Source organism: Rhincodon typus, chromosome 13 (genome assembly GCF_021869965.1).
Source record: "Rhincodon typus isolate 14 chromosome 13, sRhiTyp1.1, whole genome shotgun sequence".
Taxonomy (NCBI): Eukaryota; Metazoa; Chordata; class Chondrichthyes; order Orectolobiformes; family Rhincodontidae; genus Rhincodon; species Rhincodon typus.
In genome coordinates this window covers 561,137-573,980 of record NC_063344.1, presented here as the reverse complement: position 1 = coordinate 573,980, position 12,844 = coordinate 561,137, and the positions used below count along the sequence as shown (strand labels likewise).

Genomic DNA, 12,844 nt, shown 5'->3' with positions numbered 1-12,844 from the left:
GTCTGTCCCTTTTTTTTCTCTATGATGAAGTGTCAGAAGCGTCCTCGATCGCTGAGGTCAACGAAAGGTCGTCACTGGAGAGAGAGATCTCCTGGAGAGCTCATTAAAAAGACAGGAACAGGTTAAGATGGGCTGGATTTAAAGACAAGCGTCCGTTTTTGCTCGCTCTCTCTCGATTGCATTACCTTGGGCTGGAAGGAGGACGGAATGAAAGCTCTATAACACGCCTCTCAGGAACCAGTGTCGAGAGGGACACAACAGTTAGTAATCAAAGCAACAGTCCCACTTCAGTTCACACTTTTTCACTATCATCCACTGAACCACCCTGTTCGCATATCGCTTGTTTTGTTTTTAAAACAAGTTCTTTCTTTAGAAAAGTATATAAACAGCAAATAAATCGTGGCTCAATCAGAAAAAGGAAGATTAATTTTGAAATTCATTTTAATCTGCGAGTAAGTATAGGATTTCAACCTAAAGATCCAGGTGTACATAGAAACATATAAGCACATGTAGAAATATACACACACGTAAACATATATACACTCTGTATAGGTGGATGTTAAAGTTAGGAAGTTTGTTTTTGTATTTGATAGTGTGGACGGAGCTTCAGATGAGACCCACATTCTGGGGGTGGGGGGAAGTGGCGGGGGTGGAGGTGTAATTGGCTCAGAGTGGAATGTCACCTGGATGTTACAGCATTTGTTCCATTTTTGTATTTTCCTAATAACCGCCCCTCTAGCTCCGTGCCTGCAGCAGTTACCTGCTGAAATCGGATCGACCTCCACATGGAGCTGTCTGCATCCTCACTTTTACTTTAGGACACCGGTAGGAATGAGTTTTATATCAGAAAAGGCTTTTATCTCGGGCCGCGCGGCAAACCACGGATTTACCTGAAGTGAGGCAGAGTTTGAAAGTCAGTGAAAAGGAAAGTGGTTTTTGCCGCCACATTGAACAATCCCCGGGAAAGCGGATTAGATTTCTCATTGAAGTTGCTTTGGAAGCTTCTCCTGACCAGAGTTTCTGAGCAGGGAAGAGAGCGGGATTGAGCAGGAGTTCTCATCCTGCTGTCCCCAGAGGACATCACCCAACCCCACTAAGGAAAACAGGAACTTTGGAAAGGTTTTATTTTCGGGGAGGGGGATACTTTTGGCTTTTTGTTGAAACTTTGCTAACGAGGTTTAAATATGATTCAAATCGAAGTGACCAAGAATGTTGTACCTTTAGAAAGGGGTGAGGAAGTTCCCTTTTCCTTTGAGTGATTATCCTATTTTTCGGTTAAATGTTGTCAAAAATAACTTCATAAACTTTGAGTTACATCCACGTGTACTTACTCAGACAGGGACAAAAACACACACAGGAGACTCATACACATTCTCGCAGGTCCTCCACACGCACATACGAATAGCTACATGTTCACGTAAAGATTTACAAAGACATTCGGGTCAAAACACCAAACTGGAATCTTCTGCACAGCTCCCAAGAAAATGCCAGCTGCCCAGGTTAGTGCCTGTGCCAGTCCTTGTTCTGGTTAATAAACACTGATCAAATTCAGATGCTTCTATTCTGCTGGGACCAGGGAGAAGCTGTAACTATCTGCTGCCATTTTCCAACTTGATCAAGGTGCTGCGGCCTTTCGCTCTCTGGCTTCTTTCCTATCACCTCCTTCACGGCACCTTCACTGACTCCACATTCAATTCCAGGTAACGCTCGGGGTTTTAATGTTATCGAATTTCCACATTTACGTTTACTACATCTTCTTTATATTGTTTTTAAAATTGTTAAATAAACTCGAATTTTAATATCTGTTTGTATTTTCTACGCAAACCCCCGATCCTATTTGAATGATAGATATGTTAGATGTATGACAAACATGTATAACACAGATATGGTACATATGACAGATATTTTTAGTTCATTCTCAGAATGTGGGCATCATTGTCTAGGCCAGTATTTTATTGCCGAGGGTAATTAAGAGTCAACCACTTTGCTGTGGATCTGGAGTCACATGTAGACAGTTCCCTTCCCTAAAGAGCATTAGTGAACCAGATGGGCGTTTTCCCCCAACAATGATTTAGACTTTTGAATTAGACTTCCAATTTAATTCAAGTTCCACCATCTGTCGCGGCAGGATTCGAAACTATGTCCCCAGGACAGTTATCTGAGTTTCTGGATTAACAGTCCAGCGCTAATTCCACTAAACCATCGCCTCCCTATTTGTATATGGTATATGTGGCAGATACATATGGAAGTGATCATGTCTACAGTATATATAACAGCTAGATTTGACAGATATGGAATTATATGATATATATGATAAATATGACAGATTTGTTTGGCGACTGCTGTGACACAGGCCTGGAGTTATGTATTTGCAAAGAGCTGGCCCTATTCCTGGCAGATGTGAAATAGACAATATTTCTAACTACCTCCATTTGTACCTTTACTGATTCCAAGGCACATTCTGAGTGTTTTAGTTGTTCCTGATATCAATTGTTTTATGTAATCGGTTAGTAAATCGCTCGTTCTGTTACTGCGAGGCTTTCGATTGGTCTCTGTTATGTGTAATCATGGATCTATTTACTTAGGTTTATTTTTGTTGTTGTGTATGGAATTACTGACGTGCAACTTTAAATGCGACGTTAGGTATCACCGGATAAACTCCGGGACTCCTTTGTAAATAGCAGCAGAACCTAGGCAGAGATTCCCATAGATTCCAGTGCTGAGAACCTTCAGCAAGCCCCGGTTGCTGACCGCGAGCTTCCTGCCGTTCCTCAAGATGTCCATTGTTGGAGCTTTTTAATTTAGCAATAACTTGGGCAAGCTGAACCTATGAGCTGTTCTATTTTCTTCCTGTCAGGATGAAGGATTTGTTTTATGATGCATTGTGTGTTAAATAGAAGCAGCAGCGAGTTGGGAAACTGATTACTACTTGGTGGAGTTGATCTGCTTTTCTGATATAGAGCTGGCTATTTATTAAAAAAAAACAGTCCTCTGAAAAGCAGGAAATGTCGCTGTGTAAACAAAAGCGTCGAGAATCAGTACCATGTCCTGGGCAAATGAGCTTCATATTGATAGGGCTGGGACTTGGAGCTGAAATGGGTTTTGGGTGGGAGTGGCAGTGCTGCAGACTGCCCAGTAGATGGCGATCGCAATTGGCAGTAAAATGGTCTGAGTTGGGTATTTGATTTCAGCCAATCTATCATGTGTTTTACACATAATCAATCCGCTGATCTCTGCATTACTGTAAACTTGTACAGTTTCAGCGGTGCTTGTGAAAATCTTATAATTTCTAGATGATTTTTTTTTAAAATATGATTTTCTTGAAGACAGCGTTTTCTGATGGTCTCAGCAACATGCGCTATGCCATTGGACAACGTTGGACCGAGAGCCATTCCAGCTCCTTGTATCCTGGGAACACTCCCAACGAGCACAGAGCACTGGGCGATGAGGCAGGCCGAGTTGCAGAGGGATTTCTGCACAATTGCACATTACCTCGTGTATCTACCCGAAAAGTCACAGAACCAGGAAATAACGTTATTAATAAAAACCAAAAGAACGTTATTAATAAACTTTTTTGTATAGTTATATTGATGAAAATAACTCCGTCTTGCAAGCAACTTTTAAAGGGGCAGTAGCTACATTGGTTTAAATCGACAGCAATCAATGTCAAACTGGCGTCTCCCTCCCGCACGATAATTTCATTCACTTCTACTGCATTCACACATCCCCAGGCTCCAACACTCACCCAGTCACACAGCCGCAGACACAGATTGGTACTCATGAGCAGTCACATAGCTGCAGGGGCACACTCTGAAACACTACCATGTGGACACATCTTTACGGAAAGATAAGGACACACACTCTGATACTTCCATTCAAATGCAGAATCACGCCAATGCACGCACACAAGAGCGTGTTCAAACCTGCACGATCACGCACAGAAAAAGAAGTAACACACATTGTTCCAGAATCAGCCGCATAGACATAGACATTACAATACATAGAACTGGTGAAAAAAAAACACTTTTCAATTCAACAAAATATTCTGATGGATACCACAGATCTGATTTGAGTTTTCTGGTCTCAAAGTCGGCAGAAGATCACCTCTCCTCTAATACAAAGTCAGAATTAGGAATGTTCACTGCTGATTGCACAAAGTTCAGCATCATTCACAATTCCTAAAATATTGAAGCAGCATATGTCCAAATGCAGCAAGACCTGGACGATAGGTTTGGATTGACAAGTGACAAGCAACATTGTGCCACACAAATGTCAGGTTATTGACCATCTCCAACAGATAATCTATGTCATAAGAGAGTGAACTGGACTCACCACAGCAGTTACAAATGGGCAACTCAACTCCTGACTCTCCAAAGCCTGCCCACCACCTATAAGGCACAAGTCAGGAGTGAGATGAAATACTCCAGATTTGTCTCCACGAGTGCATCTCCATCAACATTCAAGAACATTCAAGAAGTTTGACGCCAACCTGCTTGATTGGCACCATATCCACAAACACTCACTCCCTCCACCACCAATGCTCAATAGTGGCAGTGTGTACTATCTACAAGATGCATTGTAGAAATTCACAAAGGCTCCTAGGTCAGCACCTTCCAAACCCATGAGCACTACCTTCTACAAGACAAGTGAAACAGATATATTGGAATACCACCCCCAGCATGTTCCCCTCCAAGCCACTCACAATTCTGACTTGGAATTATATTGCCATTCCTTCAACGTCAGTGGGTCAAAATCCTGGAATTCCCTGTTCTAAAGAAGAGTCACTGGACCCAAAACATTAACTCTGCTTTCTTGCCACAGATGCTGCCAGAGCTGCTGAATTTTTCCAGCAATTGCTATTTTTGTTCTTCCGTCAGGGCATTGTGGGTTTACCTAAAGCATACTGCAATGGTTCAAGAAGATAGGGCAAGTAAGGTTGGACAAAAAATGCTAGCCAACAGTACCCACAAACTATATGTGAATAAGAATTGTAAAGGGCATTACAATTGTACTCAGCCTCTATTTCGGTAACAAGGGCAGAGCTTGTTATAGGGTGGAAGTTGATACCTTCCACACTGATGGCTTTGGCAAGCCCACAACCTTCTCACCCCCACCCTAATTAAATCGATGCTGAGAAGGCCTGAAGGAAGTTGTATGTAATTGAAGTTCATGCTTTATCAAGTACTATTATTTCATTTTGCTTGGCCTAAATTGCTGCAAGTGTTCTCTGCAATTGAGGATCTTCATTGGGCAATCAATGATCACTCATTCCACATCTCAGGCCTCTGATATTAACCCAATAGCAGGCATAAGGTTTGTTATGCAGGGAGCACAAGAAGCAAACTCATGGTTTCCTGTAAGCATTTGGTGAATTTTAACATTTAAAGGTATTCAGTACATGAATGATGTTGGCAAGGAGGAGGGATACTGCTGAGAGCTGTTTCCTGCTCCTGCAGTTGATACACTCCCTCTTCCAAATGCTTGCCACCCTGTGACCACCTTCCCAGCATCACTCATCTGCGATTTGGAGCCACCTGCGCCCCCACAATACTACCACCTTCGTGATCTCAGGTCTTGGTGGCTGTTATACCACACAGGCAACAGCCTTTCTAGTGGCGCTGTCATTCAATGGACCTGCCCTCATCTCATTGGCCAGAAACTCTCGGTGGGCAATACTTCCACCCCCGGAGATTCGGGTAATATTTAATTCAACAAGGTCAGGGTTAGGGCAACTATCCCAAAGGGACACCGTAGGGTTTGTTATAATGATAGAGTTTACCTGTAACAGCATTACATTCCCATAGAGGGTCATACGGTTCTGGCTGGGTCTCCAGCGGCAGAGGAATGAGCCCACGTTTTACAGTTGAGAAGCCACTTGAGTTGAGGAACAATGTAGGCCGCTGAGAAATATGTATAATATCCGTATCTGTAATACTGTAATACCTGTAAAATCTATAATTCTGCAATATTTGTAACCCTGACCTGATCTTCTGGGAAAGATCTTGTCTTCTGATCCGACTTCCGTCGTTTCCATATTGATTTCATCAACCTATTCATTGGATAGTTTGTGTGACATGAATTTATTATTTACGACATGTAATTTCGATCTCAAGAAGGCAGAGAGAATGGAACCTGGTCATTATTTCAGAACTTGTCCCCATTCGCTCCGCCAACCTGTGAATAGTTAGAGAGAGTAAGCAGAGCAAAGGGACGTTCCGCACAAAGGAAGAGATGGTGTAACTTGGCTCCATCAGTAAAAGCTTCCTCCAAACGCGGGCGGTTGACAAGATCCCGCCTGCTTTGTTTGATGTACTGTCTTGGAAATGTTTTCGAGAAAGATCTTACGATTGTCAAAACAACTCAATCCCTCACAAAACGAACTTGTACAGGAGATCGATAGTGACAGAATGGTGTGGAGACAGTGGGACCTGTTCAATATTCAAACCTCTTTTCAATCGCGAGTTGTATTTTAATGCTATTGACGGGTCACGGACATGACATCTATTAAAGTCCGTCTCAATTTAGAAACTAGATCTTGAGGGGTCAAGCGATTGTTATCATACTTATCCAACGCAGAACTCCATTCATTAAATAAAATAGATCAAAATGCATTGGTTAAATGTGAAATAAGGCATGGCAAAGATCAACCGTTTACCCATGTTTCTAAAAGATTAAACTGGCTGGAGATATATATATATCTTTCTGCCTATGTGTACGCAGGATACGCAGATGATTGCATTGAAATTTGTCTGTGGAATTATATCCACAATTTTGTGAATGTTCATTTAACTCTTTGTGTCGACGTGTCTATTCTGTAATTACCGCGCCTTTATTCTAATTATTTACACGTGCAACGAAGTTTAATTAATGGAATATGTTGAGCGGGACATACAGCAGCTCCGGAAATGTGTTGCCTCAGTATAAACTTTTTTTTGTGTGTGTATTAAATACCATTTCTAACGGACACTAATAGTTCTCCTGTATCTGAAGTCCACTAGCGGGAGAGGTACTTTTTTTTCCCCTGTAGTTAATTTAATTTGTCCGACAGTCTGCATTCGATTCTAAAGCCAGAGGTCCAGAGGAAGCAATCTCCAGGGCTGCTGGAGGGAATTCTAAGTTGCTTGCTGTACAATTAATTGCTTGAATTTTACATGCAGGCGAAAAATGGATTATATGCTGGTTAATTTGCGAGGCATAATTTTAAAAACAATTAGGGAGAACAAAATATGTATCTTAAGTGAGAAACAGAACAATTAAAAAAAACACAACTTCCCTTCAACAAACGGAAAGAAGTTACTATTTCATTGTATCAATGGAGACAACACAAAACTCCACAAATTGGTTGCATTTGTCAAACTATCTTGACTTTCCAAAAGGTCAGGCGTTTGTGAAAGCTTGCATGTACCACAAGGGGAAATATTTGACAGGGCACGGTGTTTCCCATCTTCTCAACCTCATTTAAACACTTGTTTTTAAAATCAAAAAAGTAAAAAAAAAATCAAATTACAATCACATTCAAGGAAATCGATTTTAAATTCAGAGTGCTCAGCATGTGTCTATAGATCCGCAGTTTATTTTTCATTAAATATTGTGAGCCATTGTTCTCCATTTGTTGTGGCTGGGTCTCCCTTGTTTGATTACAAATAACTTTCTTTCGCGTTTCTTTTCCTTGTTATTTAATGTTCTTGCTTGTTGAGACGGTGTAATTTGATTCTCATTAATCATTCTTACAATTACCAGAGCTCTCCACGGTTCTACTTCATCAATTTTCTCCATTCGTTTCGTTAAAACGGTACCTTTAGGTATATACCGAGCTCAGGAGCTGCCTTCAGTGGGGTACACCCGGAGAAACTGGAACAAGCCTTTCCATCGAAGCCTCGCTTTTTGCTTGGCACCGGTTAGTTACTTGTTCAAATGCATACACGCTATTTCATTTTGCTTTAGGTAACACCAAGGTCTGTTTTTTTTTTACTCCTGTTTTTAGTTCGATCACTCTGTTCTCTCCGTTAACCCACGAGGATCCTGGCGGCGTTCCGGATCAGACTGAAACGCTACAAGGACCCGAAGTTTCTCCTGAGCCGGAAAAGTGGAACGGAGTCGGAGGAAGCCGCCGGTAAAGGTTTAGATCACTGCTCTCTTTATTGTTCCAATCGGGCAATTTATTCTTAAAACTCGCTAATCTTTTCATGTGTACCTAATCCGTGAAGCGATAGTGTCCCGGGGAGTTACTCGGGCACGCAGCTGTGGTGGAGAGCGAAACCGGGAACAATTCTCTATTGGGCCCTTTTGATTGGAACCGAAAAAGGAACCCGGCTGCGGGGAAAAATTAACATGTCTGTTTTAAACACAGGGAGCCCTTACTCCAGCTTTTAGTAAATACATCCACACTGAGATTAGGTCTCCGTTCATCAGATACGGGCACAGAATCTACCAGCATATCGAGGGCTTTTACTCAGCTGAAGCATTAGGTATTTATCATGTTGCAAAAAGGAAAGGGACATTTAACGAAACAGAAATTTTTCAAGGAATGTTTTTTTTCAACGCGTAAAGTATTCTGCGGAGGAAGAAAGAGAGAGGGGGGGGCAAGTGTCAGCGTTTTTACTGAAGCCTGCTTTTGGGTGCCGCTAGACTAAACTGAACACCCAGAGCAGCCTGTGGGATTACTGAGCCCATAGAGTCCTGGGAAACTGTTAAACAGGAAACATTGCTGTCGCAGATCGCTGTTTAATAAAGTTGCTGATATGATGGTTGTAGTGTTGAGCTGGAGCTGCCTGAAATGCTTAACGCCGGGCAGGGAAGAGCCCTGTCTCTGTTTCATTGGAAACCTCAAACCCGCACTTTCTAATAATGAAAATGGCTTTAACGTCAATTAGATGCAGGTGGGACTTTAAGAAGTGCGTTGGTGACTGATGCTGTGACCTTTTTGGCCTCTTTTACATCGTTTTTCTGTCAACAAGCCGCTCATTGGGATCTATTCCCTCCCCCCGGGCTGAGAGCCTCTCTCGGTAGAAGAAACAACCTGAGCTCTTTCAGGTGTCGCCCATGTCCTGTGCTCGCACACTCGTTCCCGACTGGTCTAGACATTGTTCCACCGGGTCAAACAGCAAAAACCCGTTCCGCGTTTCACTGTGAAGAAAAGAAAATCGTAATCTGCACAAACGTACAGCGGGTTTATTCCATTTCGCTTCGAGATCTGGTTAATGTTGAAGAGATAAGGCAGTTAGGAGTTCTACCATTTTCCACCACAGCTTTCTTTCAGCAGCATTTTCCAGTCATTAGGATCCAAACCACACAACTCTTCTCCTCCCACTCTCAGTAACTAAAAAAAATCTCAATCACTGCACATGTGAAATACATAAAAGCACAAAAGCTTCTTTATCTGAGGAGCGTTCCAAATATAGCAAGAACTATAGAATCTGCACGTGGTTTTTCGCTTTCAGGCTCATACTGTCACTGAACGTCGATGAGTTTGAAAGACCGCTGCCAAATAACACTATGCTGGGATAACACACATTGCTTTGGGCAATCTACAGCATCTTTGCTGGAGATCGGTTTACCAACATAGAGCCACAACAAAAGCACATCAGTGTCTGATGTTCCAATCATGGAATTCATATAAACAATCCCTGGTTCGGAATCGAATGATTGGGACCAATTTGCAGAGTCCCAGCCTATTAACACCTGCACAGCACACGGCCTGGTGTTTACCCTGACTACTTCACAAGACCAAGTTAGGCTGGTACGCCCAACGACAACATTCGAAGTGCCACAGTTCCCTGATTCGAACTGTCATTTAAAGGAACATTACCTGTATTTAATATTTAAAAATAATTTGAACAGCGCCCATTTTCCGATTTGCCTGTTATTATCGACAGACTACTGGTCAGAGAAAACGTAGTTTAAATTAAGCGCTTTTCCTAAAGCTTCACCTGTCGGGTGACGTTAAAGACGATTTTCGGTTGTCTTTAACATTGCTATTGACAAAAAAAATCGGATTCTGCCTGTTATCCCTTAAACACCTTGATTCACGACTTTGCAGTTCGACTGGTTAGAAACTCGGAATTAATGATAACTGTAGGAAACAACTAAAAACACAGTGCAGCATGTTCATTTAGTTCGTCAGAATTCATGCAGGGAAGCGACAAATATCGAAAATAAAAGTTATGTTTCCTCAAGACAGTTTTGTTCAGCTTGGCAATTTTTGATTGCAGTCGAGTGAAAGACATGTAAAGGAGTCATCCTTTTACAACAAGTGTGAAGGAGTTATTATGGGATGCAGACTCAATCGCTTTGCATAAATTCAAATGTATTCGTGTGTTTTACCCTGCTTTGGGGAATAAAGAAGCAACGTTTTATCCCCACGAGAAACTTGCATTGGGGCCTCGGGCTTGATAAGCTCAGCAACGTAACTAAACACCTTGCTTACGAGTTTAACGCAATTTAGTCAAACCTCAGCAGAGCTCTTTATTAAAGTTAAAAACTACATTAAATTTTACAATAAAAAATTCTAAATGAGATGTCACAGGAGCCAACAAAATAGAGCCAGAAACTGAAGAGTAAAAAAACCGGATCCTACTGCAGGGAAATGAAATGCTGTGAGTGGTAACTCTTTTGATAACCTGAAATGTTTAATACATTTTTAACATTTATTATTTTGTTAACGATTGAACTGTACAATTGATTATATGGGAAAGGTTTTTTTTTCACATTTTAGACCGTGTAAAGATTCAGGTTCATGTAATCTAGGCCGATCTATTCAAATTCCTCCTTCAATTTCATTTGAGTAGCAACAAACCTTTTCTCAAAACAAGTGATTTTTTTTAGCCCTAAAATGTTTTTTTTCTCTGACAGGGAGGGTTACAGAGGGGATAGCCTCCCCTGGACTGAGGCACAGAGCTGAGAGACTCTTACATTCTGCCACAAACAGTTTTCTTGAAAAAGACAGAAGCCTTGCCGCTATGCCCTGCACTTCATAAATCACATCTTTATATAGACAAGGTCAGGGCACCTAACAGCTCAGACATAGGTCTTTGCAGAGTTTCTGCACACTAAGGCATGTTTATTCTCCAGCACAGATCTCTGAGGAGCAGTCCAGCACGCTTCTAATTACTTTTGATTATTTTCATTTGTTGGGGTCAGCGCTGCTTGCCAGTGTTACTGCAGGCCTGATTTACTACAAATTCCATGCCTTTGAGGGACTGAATGGTGTAGTTTTTAGAATTAGCACCGATTATTTTGCCTCGTTCTTATGCGATACTGTAAACAGGAAACTCGAACGGGGGATTGTCCTTCAGTGAGCCTATAGTGCTTCCTCTCTTCTCCGTTAATGAAGCAGAAAGCTTTATTATTTTAGACCGGAGACGCACTAATAGAACATTGTGTTGTGCAGCGACAGAACTCACTTCAAAACTCCAGAGAACAGCCTGCCCAGTGTCCGCACACTACAACCGGACAGATTTTTCATGTCATTAGCAACGCTTAGATTGTCAGGTCATCGTGTTTATATTTGCTGACGGTTTTCCAAGTTAACTTCCTTTCCCTTCGTAATCCAATGAATATTTAGCAGCTATCATTTAATTAACAAGCATTTTTAAATGGGAGGGGGATGGAAGAAGAAAGTGAGACAGCCACAACTGGACTTCCTACATTCACCATTTAAAACTTTATTGATGAAGGAAATTGTTGGGGAGTCGCCCACTTTCGGACTCAAATCATTGGAAAGTATCATTGCTCTCAAGTAGCTGGCTAAAACCGCGGGGATAGGTTTGGTTTTGCCTTTTCTCCAAATGGAATTGCTTGGAAGTTCCGCTTTGGAAATGTTGTCTGTGGCTCCTCTATCGCTTCGCATTGTTTGCGAGATTAGACATGAAGAAAATAATTATAACAGCCACCCGCCTGCACAGCCCCGCGGGCAATGCTTTTATACTTTCTCATCGAGTTCAGTGTCGTACAGCTCCCATCTGGTCTGGGCTCGGGGAGAGCAGATCTCATGGCCCTTGCCCGTTAGACTGTAGCCGTGTCTCCCTAATATCCAGGAGATGACCCCGCACGCAGGTTTGGGGGTCGGATAGTGACACTACCTCGGCTATCTCCCCGACCCCCGAGTGTTGGGAAGGGATCATCATTTCTTTGATTGCGGTGACATTGCAGCTACAATCTGCGGTCACAGAGAAAGTCCTCACATCAGAGCGGGACAGAGCTCATTGTGACTCTCAACAAGTTCAAAGCCTACTAAACCCTCCCGGATCTCCCTGTGCCCGGGAAACTCCCTTGGCTTTTTAAAGAATCACACATTCTTATTGTCCCGAGATCTGGATTTCTTCACCGTCTTAGTGTCCTTAGAACCTGCAGGTTCTTCCTTTGCAAATAACAGCGCAGTTCCCTCAGAAGTGCCTGGATTGGAGCTCAGTATCGCAGGCAGCACCTTCCAGATGCGAGCCACCGTCTGCACTCAGAGCCGCGTTCCATCTCATGTCTCCCTTTTGCCAATTGCCCGAGATCAGTGTCATCTTGTTCTCTACCCATTAGCTTTGCTGGGCTATTTACCGCTTATTTTAATATTAAATCTTATCGTCAAAAAATCTTTTCCCCCAAACCCAGGATTAAGATCAACAATTCATTCGACAATAAATACTGGCCTAGCCTGAAATGTTGGCGTCCCAGGGCGAATGAAAAAAAGGTTCAAACAGAAGGAATCTAAGGATTTGACTCTCCAACTCGAGAAAAGGTTTTGAAGATTACACCTAAAGATATAGTCCTCCTAGGAATTATATCCCAATATAATTAACGTAAATAGTTCAATACAAAGGCATCTCACTTTTACCGAGATAATTCAAGAATCTTT

General features: G+C 42.1%; 1 long non-coding RNA gene across 3 annotated transcripts; it reads left to right on the top strand.

Annotated features, from left to right (window-relative positions):
• The first annotated feature begins 734 nt into the window (after window positions 1–734).
• On the top strand, window positions 735–10,368 carry LOC125484729. Of its 3 annotated transcripts, none has more exons than XR_007263540.1 (2): window positions 735–825; window positions 7,985–10,368. It is a non-coding gene; the product is annotated as an uncharacterized LOC125484729 (long non-coding RNA). The 3 variants fall into 3 exon arrangements; XR_007263538.1 differs by lacking the exon at window positions 735–825 and adding an exon at window positions 1,512–1,700; XR_007263539.1 differs by lacking the exon at window positions 735–825 and adding an exon at window positions 7,571–7,897.
• Window positions 10,369–12,844: the final 2,476 nt, after the last annotated feature.